Source organism: Halyomorpha halys, unplaced genomic scaffold (genome assembly GCF_000696795.3).
Source record: "Halyomorpha halys isolate HHAL.00 unplaced genomic scaffold, Hhal_1.1 Scaffold27.1, whole genome shotgun sequence".
Lineage (NCBI taxonomy): Eukaryota > Metazoa > Arthropoda > Insecta > Hemiptera > Pentatomidae > Halyomorpha > Halyomorpha halys.
The window spans coordinates 1,887,640-1,898,168 of NW_027115109.1; the positions used below are offsets into that span (position 1 = coordinate 1,887,640).

Consider the following 10,529-nt stretch of genomic DNA (forward strand, 5'->3'; position numbering starts at 1 on the left):
TACATGCTGTTACAAAAATTTTAAAGTTGTACGAGAGAACTAGTGTTTCAAGTTAGCTTTCTGAAATCATTTAGAGTTAAGAATAAATGACGTTAAATAATTGATTTTTTTCCAAGAGGGCCATTTGTTCCGAATTTATATTTTAATTTAATTACCTTTCTCAAAATTTATATTGTAATGATATTAATACGTAAGGTTTGAAGAAAAAAAATAGTATTTCAATTAATTTGGAATGTGTTTATTTAGTAGTGATAGATTTTTTTTTCGAAGTCTTCCAACATCTCAGTTGTTCATTTATGTTACTTTTAAAAGCACTTTGTTTTTATTGCCTGAATATTTTAATTCGTTTTTTGCTAAATGGGACATAACATTTTCCATAACCTTTTCTTAAGTATTTTCTTATGGATTGAAACTTTTGAAATACAAAGGTCCGAATTTCTGTTCAATGATGTTGAGATATATTGCCACTTCCATATGCTTCTATTATGTTTTATAAATTCTGTCATGACACCTTTGTTGAACTTAAATATACTCGCTTCATTGTTCACAAGACCCGTCCTCCCAACCTGTCCTCCAGCGTTGATCAACAAACTTGCAGTCGAAGATCATTTGGTTTAAGCGCTTGTTGACAACGTTATGTATTTCGCAAAACCACAGCGATAAAGCTTGTCTAGATGTTACGTTTGGTGGGAAGCGCTGAATGCTGAAACGAAAATTTTCATGAAGCCGTTATATATAGAACACGTTTAATTAATTACTAAATGTAAATAAAAGGATAATACAAAGAGTTCTTACGTATTTTGGAAATGATGCGAGCATTCCTTGCATGGATAAAACTTGGCAAAAAGGTGTATGAATAAAAGCATATCTTTTTGTTCTTCTACGGTTGGTCTATCGGGGTAGAAAGCGGCCATTGTGTGTAAAAACATCCATGAGCATAGCCCTAAAATATGGCAAACCTTATTAAAATGTATGAATCTTATTGATATATGCATAATGCATATTGCTTATAAATTAAACTATAAAAAGTTTTATTTGTGGTGTAGGTTTATCTCCATATTTTTCTAATAATTTGTATTTTACATATATATAACGTTAAGTATCAGTGAAAGCAAAATGTCAAAAAAGAGAAGAAGGAAGAAGGAATATGATCTAACACGCTTGAACTGCTGTAACATGGTACATCTCTTTATATACATTCGAACAGCTGATCTCCTCAGTCAGCTGACAGCGAAGTAACAGCTGACTCAGACAGCAACTCCCCCCCCACCAGTTTACGAACAATCCTCGTAAACTAATACTATACAATATAATAACATAGAAAATAAAAACAATAAAGAAAAGCTATTTATAATAAAAAAAATTCTTATATACATACCATTGTAAAAACCTACAAGATCCCTTAAATAAATGCATACATAATAAATAAAATTAAATAAATGCATAATTTAAACTTGAGAATAAAATTTAAAAAAAACTAAAAACATAAAATGAAAAAGACAATATTTACCAAAATTAATAACAATCTTAAAACTAAAAACTATAAATAGAATTAATAACTAAATTTTCTCTAGTCTAATCTAGTATGAGAACACTTCAGTTTTATATTGTCATTGTCGGAAGTTTTAATTCTTCAATATGGACATTTCTCCTCTTTTTGGGTTCTCAGATACTTTCAATTGTTACAATATTGTGTTCCCTTATAATTATCACCCTGAATGGACCCTCGTATCGCTGTATCTCTTTACCCCTGTTAGATCCCAACTTTCTAATTACGATTGTCCCGATTTTGATTGCTCCCATCCTATCTGTGACCTTTAAATTCTCCCGAGCTACCCTCCTGGACTTTTCCTTTTCCATTCTTCCCCAGGTCTTTTCCCATAACTTTCATTGCCGGTGTCCTCGAAGCCGAAAGAGGATATCAAATGGTGAAAACCCCGTAACGGTGTGTACGGAATAATTATATGCCGCTATAACCTTTGGCATTGCTAAATCCAGTTCCAATGTCTTATCGATTTGATGTGTTGAGGTGCCATGTCACATCAAGGTCCTTCATTTTAGTTCATCCTGGCAGTCGAATTCTCGGCCTCCGTCCGATGTGATGCGCTCCGGAACTCCATAGAATTGGAAGCACAATCGGAGAGCTGTCAGCACTGCTTCCGACGACTTGTCCAGCAACTGGTGCGCCTTTGCCGCCTTGCTGAAGATATCAATCATGGTTATCCATTTATATCCTGTCCATGTAAACGTATCGATCTGCAGATCGTTGAGCGGTACATCTGGGGTATGTGTCTCTTCTTATCTCTCTTTTGGTGGGTTTCTGTGATATTTCATGCTTAGACAAATTTCGTAATTTCCTACGACTTCTGTGATTGTCTTCTTCATCCCCCACCAAAGGTACTCTTTGACGCTTGCAGAGTCTCCGAGGTATCTCGGTGATTTGTTTTTCCCTGATGATATGCTACAGCCACCTCTCTCTGGCGTTCGTCCTCCCGAAGGGTTTCCACTATCAGCTTGCATCGGGCAAATGTCCTGTCTATTCCTGTGTTCATCACGCCATAGCCACTTGATCTTCTCCCAAATGGTTTCATTCCCAACGTACAGGTGACACTTTTCTCCAGGCTTCGAAGCGTTATTCAACGTTCTACAGATCTGGTCATTCTTCACCCCTGGCTGCGACCAAATCGTCGTGATATTGCTTCTCCCATACTTGCTGCACTCAACTTTGAGCAATCTAGTGGTCCTAGATTTTCCATACAAGCTGCCGCCTCTGGTCGTTTACAAATTCGAAGTACGCCTCATCTCACTCAAAAAGGTCCTATAGTCTGGTTCTTAAATTTTTGTCATGTTCCGTTTAATTGGTGAAAAAAAATGAGCAAAAACAAAAAAAAAAATTAATGATATGACTATACGAGCTATGACTACATCACTGCGCTGATTCTAATACATTAAGGGAATTCACGCCATTTTAATTCAACAAGGAACAAAACTCCAACGCATGAGCTAACGTCCAGTCATATTATCAAATCATTGTATTTTTGCCATCAACCTTGTCTCATATATAGATATATAAGACCTGGGCTCTAACAGGTACCCTGAGAAGCAGAGTCGAGAGATTCGAACGGAACCCCCTTCGTTCAATTACAGGGGTGATCTGGGATCAGAGCCTTAATATATGGAGGAGAACTAACAGTGCTTGCAGAGATTGGTCAATAAATATCTCATGATATGAAGGCAAGAAGGTTTAGATGGACTTGGTATGCGTGTCGAAGCAATCCATCAGGACTCCTCTAAACAACTATGAATGCCAATAAAGTTGGAAAGAGATCACATGAGAGGCCCAAAACAAGATGGCTAGACAGGTTCAAGAAAGAAAGAGCAGCATGCAGCAAACTGGAAAGCAGTAGCCCAACATAGGCAGGCGTTGATAAGGCTGGTTCGGGCGGGCAACGATCTACAAGGTCTGTAGATACAAAAAAAAACTTTGTTCCACATCTCCAATTTTTGGCAAATCATAAGCCAAATCTTGACCAATCCCAAAATAATTAGCGACTAATTATAATAAAATTAAAGCTTATGAAGCTATAAACCCAACAGGGTGCTGAGAAAAAAAACATTCTACAGTAAATTAATAAATAAACCGTTCAGCGATTAATCCTTCCGCAAAGTTCCTTTAAATTGATTTAGATAAACCATATGGTACTTAAAGAGAATTTTATCCTCTTTACAATGGTACAATTGAAAGGAACAGAAATTTAAGATGCCGATTATAGGGTTATGACCATTGCAATTAAAAAATATTCTGTATCGGTAAAATGGCTGTTCGGGAAATAAATAAACATGATATAATTATTTTTAAAAAAGCACATCTTTACGCTATCCAAGCTTAGCCTGATTCCAGAGTAAGTTCAGACATACACAAAAAAATGATGAGTAATTTAGTATCTTATTTTACAATTTTATATTAAATAAGTGGAATAATCTAAGAATAACTAATTGTATTAAAAAAAACAATTAAGTTAATAAAATAAATAAATCAAATTACCCAATCTTTTTCTGTCTAAGGGACAATCGTTATCGAAGTATTGAGACATCTAAGCAAGAAAAATAAAATTTGATTAAAAACAATGCACTAAAGGTTTTTTTTTCTCAAAATACTAAAATATAAGAAATAAATACCTTCGTATTCCAAAAATGATGACGGAATATTTGTTGGTCTTTGGTTTCCAGAAATTTATAATGGATCAAATATGTGCGGCATTCCAGCTTGAATCATTAAGACTTTGATATATCAGCTCTGAAATAAAAAGCAAACTTCATGAAGGAGCATACAGACATACACATATATGTGTATGTATATAGTGATATTAGACATTAAGAGCTACAAAAAAGTTGATGTAGAGAATGGTTTTTCTCAGTTTTTCTCGCTCTTGCGGGTTGAGTATCTGAGGTGGGGGATCTAAAAGTCCAACCACCTTCATATTTTTGTTTATTTATTTATTTTTATGTACTCAAATATTTAAAACCTTTCGCACTATACGTGCTGTGTCTAAGAGAACAGACTGTTGCTAATAATAATAATAATTGTTATTATTATTGGCGCGACAGATCGTGGAGGTTCAAGGCCTGGCGGGATGCACTAAGGAAATACATCACGCGTTTTTTGACGTAGTCTTCATGGGGATGGGTTCGTACTCCCACGCCTATTTTTTGTGAGTGCCACTCATAGGCTAACATGCCTCACAAATGCTCGGGAGGGGGCTGTGAGTATTGCATAATGTTATGCTTGAAAAAAAAAACCGGGGTAGGGCCGAGGTCTGAACTCACAACGTATGGGTTGGAGGCTAGGCGCGTTGCCACGCTGCTACCGTCACCCCCGCTCGGATTTGCCACTTATTGTAAGAAAATTGACGCTATTTTTTTTTTCAGCGAATCACTTTTTGCTGAATAGGAAACATAAACTATTCTAGGTAATCAAGTCACGATTATCCTTCCATGATAAACTCCTTAACTATATTTTCTAACTTTGCTTTTTCTTCTTTTCCTGACAATCTTCCGAGGCGCCTGAAATGAAGATGGCCTCGAGACCTTCTAGTATAAATATGATTAGAGTGCTACCAATTACAAGTACAGTTGTAAATAGTAATAAATAACTAAATAAAATGAAATGTTAATAGCACTAAACTTATTAATGGTTTTCTTAGCCCTTTGTTTGGTTTCTAGAAAAACCTTCTACATTTAATAGGCTTTAACTTCATAAATATGAAATCTAGTTTTCTTCCGAACTAGATCCTGCCTCAGACTTGGCCAAGGGGGGTACGAAATTAGGTTTATTGGCATGGTATCACGTAAGTGATGGGCAATCTTCGAAAATGTGATAGTAGGCCTCAAAAACCACATGGTTTGTGTTCCGATTACAAACTGAGAAGTAGGAAATTCGAGTATTTTTTTAAAGCAAGAAACCTTTTTTATTGAATAGGAACGGAAGAATAAAACCATTTAAGTCGGGCTATCCGAAATTGCAGTATAGTAACCTCACCAAAAATATCTCCAAAAAAAAGTATTTTTTTTTTTATATTTAAAAACCATTTAAAGGGGACCTTCTGTTCACTATTTTACGAAAACATAAACTTTGTGCTTGAAAGCACTCTACAAACGGTTTTAACAAAAACAAACTTTACTAGTTTTTTGGGACAATTGTTTTATATATTTTAATTACTCTGCTGCAATTAAGAATTACCCTTACTTAAATAGTATTTTAATTCCGTTTCTTATTCAACTAAAAATGGTGTCTTGCGTGAAAGAATACTGGACTTGTGTTTCCCGTTTTCCTTTGTAGAATCCTGGACTCAGTTGTTGTATTCACTCCCTATTATCATTCTTTAAAATAATTTTTTCCGTACGCCTAAATCATGATTCCATACCACACTTATCGCCGAAGCTGGACAATCCCTACAGGACTCGACTTCATTCATATAAAATTAAAGCTATTTAAATCATTTATAGAAAATTATGATTTAAAAAAAAAATCGCTCTTGGTCCATCCACAAGGCTCCTTGCTATACATTTTATCTACTTTACGATGGTATAGTTGAGACTTAATTACCTGTTCATACAAAAATTAGTGAAATATCAGTTTTTTCCAACTCAGTAACGAATCGAACCACTGCCTACAAGCATTGTAGTTCTTGACGTTGTATATTGAAAATATAAATAAAATAAAAGGTTAATGAAATATTTAATTTTTTTTTATTTATTGAAATTTACAACTGTATTTACATAAAAATAAATCTAGTTAATGTTAGATTACAATGGTATGATACGGCAGATATGTAGAGAAAGTAAGCATTGGGTAGCACTCAAATATTCAGGTTTAACTGTTAGAGATGAAATATAATAAAGGTGATTATGATAGACAAGTTTACTACACATAATAACCTAATTTATATTTTAAAAAATCCATAGCATTTACCTATCGTAATGTATAGTACTAAATAATATAATAATTAAAATTTAATTTAACCTTATCTGTGACGGGGTCATGTTGGGATTGGTCAAATGGAAACGTTTATGTTCAATCAGTGATGTGGAAGGTTTTTTTTTTTTGGTTTTTTTTAGTTTTTTAATACTTTATTTTGTGTGTGTCTGTGATGAACTTTTTTTGTGTGGAATGAATTATGTTTATTCATTTTTTGTAACGTAGCAATTTATTTAACAATGAATTGAAAAGTTAAAAAGTTAATGTTCTATTTTAAATTTTAATTATTTTATTGATTTTTAGTGTTTGTTAGTATCATGAGCTGTGTCGCTGATAGACCAGGGTATAACACCAATAAGTAATAATGAATGATTATCAATAATGATATAATTTGATTGACAGCGAGAAGAAAAAAAGGTAATAGGTAGATAGAAGAACACTCTGTGAACGACTAAACAATACTAACTTTATTTTTATTTTTTCCGATCCCTCTAAAACAAAAAAAACAACAAATTAGTGAATGCTTTATTATGTGAAAAAAGGAATAAATCGTGTCGAGTATTACCTTCTACTACCTTTGGTATTTTAAGGTTACCTGTAATATTTATTTATTAATTATGAAATGTCCATTTTAAATGGTCCTATTAGTAAAGAGAGAATCCGAAGGTGAGGGGCCTCCTCATGTTAATTTTCGCATAGACGATAGAAAAAAACAAAAAAAAAAAAACAGTAATTATTAAAGAGAATAGATAATTGTACTATCTACCTGCCACCTCGCAGGAAGGGGGGATGGGATGATGGATTGGAATACTGGATTGAAGGAAATATGGAGCCTGTCAAAGAATTTTGTGTGTCTCCGTGTGATGTGTTGTTGTACAGTTTCTAGCTGTAGTTCGTTAGAAACTGTACAACACCACATCACACGGAGACACATCAAATTCTTTGACAGTCTCCCTGTTTCCTTCAATCCAGTATTTCACTCTATCACCCTCACTAACTTTATTTGGTCCAGTACCTGTATATATACATCTTGATCAGGTGATCTATTCTATCACCTGACAGCCTTTGTCAGCTGACATCACACTGAGGTCGTAATTTAAATATATATTTTTTTTTTTGAAAAAATTTTCTTGAAATAATACATTTGGGAACCCCAAATCAAATCCGGCTACTATAATTTGGATGACAATGCTGAAAACCCAGATCCCAGCGCTTCTCTCCCAGCCGCACCACACACACATCTTTTTTTATCTAAATCAAGTTACAAACTATATATACAAACTAGCGGAAAATAGCTCAGCGGATGTTACAGTTTTTTTTTTTTATTATTGATTTATTAATATTTACAACTATATTAAAATATATACAATGAATAAATTTTATGTTAATTATACAACGGCATGATGCAGACTTCTTGAGATTCCATCTATTGATAGAACTCCAATAACATTTCTAGAGGAGTAGATCTCGAGACAATCTTCTTTTCAGACGCATAGGAGGATAACCAGGTAATGAAGGAGAAGACAGGTTAGTAAGAAACAAGTGGGATTTGTTGGTTAGGAAGTTTATCATGGAAGGATTGGTATCTGGTTCTGGCCAAATCGGCAATATGGAGTATTGAGGTCCGGGTGGATGATTTGATTTGTGAAAAAATATGGAGCACTAAGAATTTTGGATTGGACATGGGAAGAATTCGATGGTTTAGTGGAGCCCCAAAGCTCAACTCCGTAAGTCAAGATGGGCCTTATTATAGCAATCTAATGATTACTTTGTTATTAGATAGAAATTTAGACCGTTTGTCTAGTAAGTGGAATAGTCGGTTGATATAGTTAAAAATCGATTTTTTGTTCAATACCCAATCTCTTCTACTTAGTTCATAGCATTGCTCTGAATACGGGATAATTTTGGTGGTCACTCAGCCTTTCTACAAAGGCTCTGGCCAATCAATAAGTTGAAGAGGAAACTAGCAATGCTCACCATATCATATGCAACTATTAGTCAAAAATACGAAATTCATCAGGTACGAAACCGAAGACCTATTATTGTACAAATTTATTTTTCTTCGCAATTGATAATTAAAAAATAACTTCAATGCTTCTTCAAAGCTCAAATTATAAAAATGTTTCATGAAACGTACAATTTTGGATGTTTATAACTTGCATCAAACCGTTCCAATCGCAAGGAGGAGGTATCTATTGCCAGATTGAGAATTTTAAGATTGAGAATACAAGTTCAACTCATACATATCTGATCAGTAAGCAGCCACCGCCAAAATGTCAATACTGCAACAGTGTACTTACGACCAGTCACATATTTGAGGAATGTCATTTCTATTCCGCGAACTTGAGTAGATTGGGAGTAGGACCGAGTGTATCGGATGCTCTGAATGATGACCAGAAGAACGTGGAAATGGTTTTAGTTCTCTTAAAAAGGAATGGTCTTTTGAATAAGATTTAAACCAGAAAATCTGTTATACGTAATACAAAATACCAAAAGAAGTAATTATTTAATTTTTTTTCGTAATTATTTAAAGAGAAAAATAAAGTGAAATAGAATTATAAATATAAATGAAATAGAATTATAAAGCGCAAAACATGGGCGTTGATGACGTCAGGGTTTTACGTTTATATTTATTTAAAAATTTTATTATCTATATTTTATACTTTAATTTTATTATATGTACGAGTATGTTAAAGTGTTGAAAGAAAGAGGAGAAAAAATAAATAAAAAATATATATGGAGTATAGAATGAAAAAATAAAATAACATAAATAAATAAAAATAAATACAACAGAAAATAAATCTATAGCTGTTGTATATTGATTATTAGTTTACTGTGCACATATATATATTAAGATAAAAAAAAAAAATTTTAACTAGATTTAAATAGTATCCTGTGTAAGTTTTTTCTTTCTTCCATAAATAACAGGTACCTTCTGTTAAATAGGTAGATTCATTATGTTCATTTCATGTTTAACCTAAACAATGATTTTGCTTAATTATGTTTGGTTTATTTAAGAAATAAGAGTAATTAATTAGTAAACATATAGTCATCCACTATTGTTTTAATAACAATCCAAAAGGGATGGCATTCACTTCTTACTACAGCCTGAGTTATCCGATTTATCTTATCATTTGGACCCATCTTAACTAAATCACCCTGTTTATTTGGGGTGCTCCCGGTCGGATAGCTCTATCTATCGTAAAACAGCCACAAAATAAGATGAATATTTTTTTGTTTTTCGGCGAAGTAAAATATATTGAACGCGATCCAGCTCTAAAAATAAATATGGAGGAAAAATAATGTATGTAATAATCAAAGAAAATAATAATAACCAAACTTTGTTGGAATTTTGTAAATACGCTCCATTTACTTTCCTAATATGCTATTGGACCAAGCAATTTTACCGTTATAAATGAAAAGAAAAGACTGTAATTGAAGCTTTTATCCCAGTAATTATGTAATAAAATCTGTCCGTTTTGATGTTTGTAAGTAAAATGGATCTCAAAATCCCACTAAATATTTTGCTTTAAATTTTTAGAAAAAAAATATTTTTACTTGTATAAGTATAACAGATATATAGTTTTAAAAAGTATTTTTTTTTATTATAATATTTAATTTATTCTAGACATAAAAGCCCCCGAAAATGGGGAACCAAACAACTACAAGTATATATGATCCAAAAAAAAAAAAAAATCTAAAATAGGAAAATAAAATAAAAATTATTGGGTTATTAATTTTAAACTTAATAATATTAAACTGAGGTTTATATTTATATTTATTTAAAAATTTTATTATCTATGTTTTATACTTTAATTTTATTCTATGTACGAGTATGTTAAAGTGTTGAAAGAAAGAGCAAAAAAAATATATATGGAGTATAGAATGAAAAAATAAAAGAACATAAATAAATAAAAATAAATACAACAGAAAATAAATCTATAGCTGTTGTATATTGATTATTAGTTTACTGTGCACATATATATTAAGATAAAAAAATATTTTTACTTGTATAAGTATAACAGATATGTAGTTTTAAAAAGTATTTTTT

The 10,529-nt window shown here is 32.5% G+C and overlaps 1 long non-coding RNA gene across 1 annotated transcript; it reads right to left on the reverse strand.

Moving 5' to 3' along the window:
* Positions 1-224: 224 nt before the first annotated feature.
* Positions 225-6,644, reverse strand: LOC106683398 (uncharacterized). Its single transcript, XR_001343546.2, has 5 exons — positions 6,524-6,644; positions 4,180-4,297; positions 4,046-4,094; positions 796-943; positions 225-703 (listed from the first exon to the last, which is right to left on the reverse strand). It is a non-coding gene; the product is annotated as an uncharacterized lncRNA (long non-coding RNA).
* Positions 6,645-10,529: the final 3,885 nt, after the last annotated feature.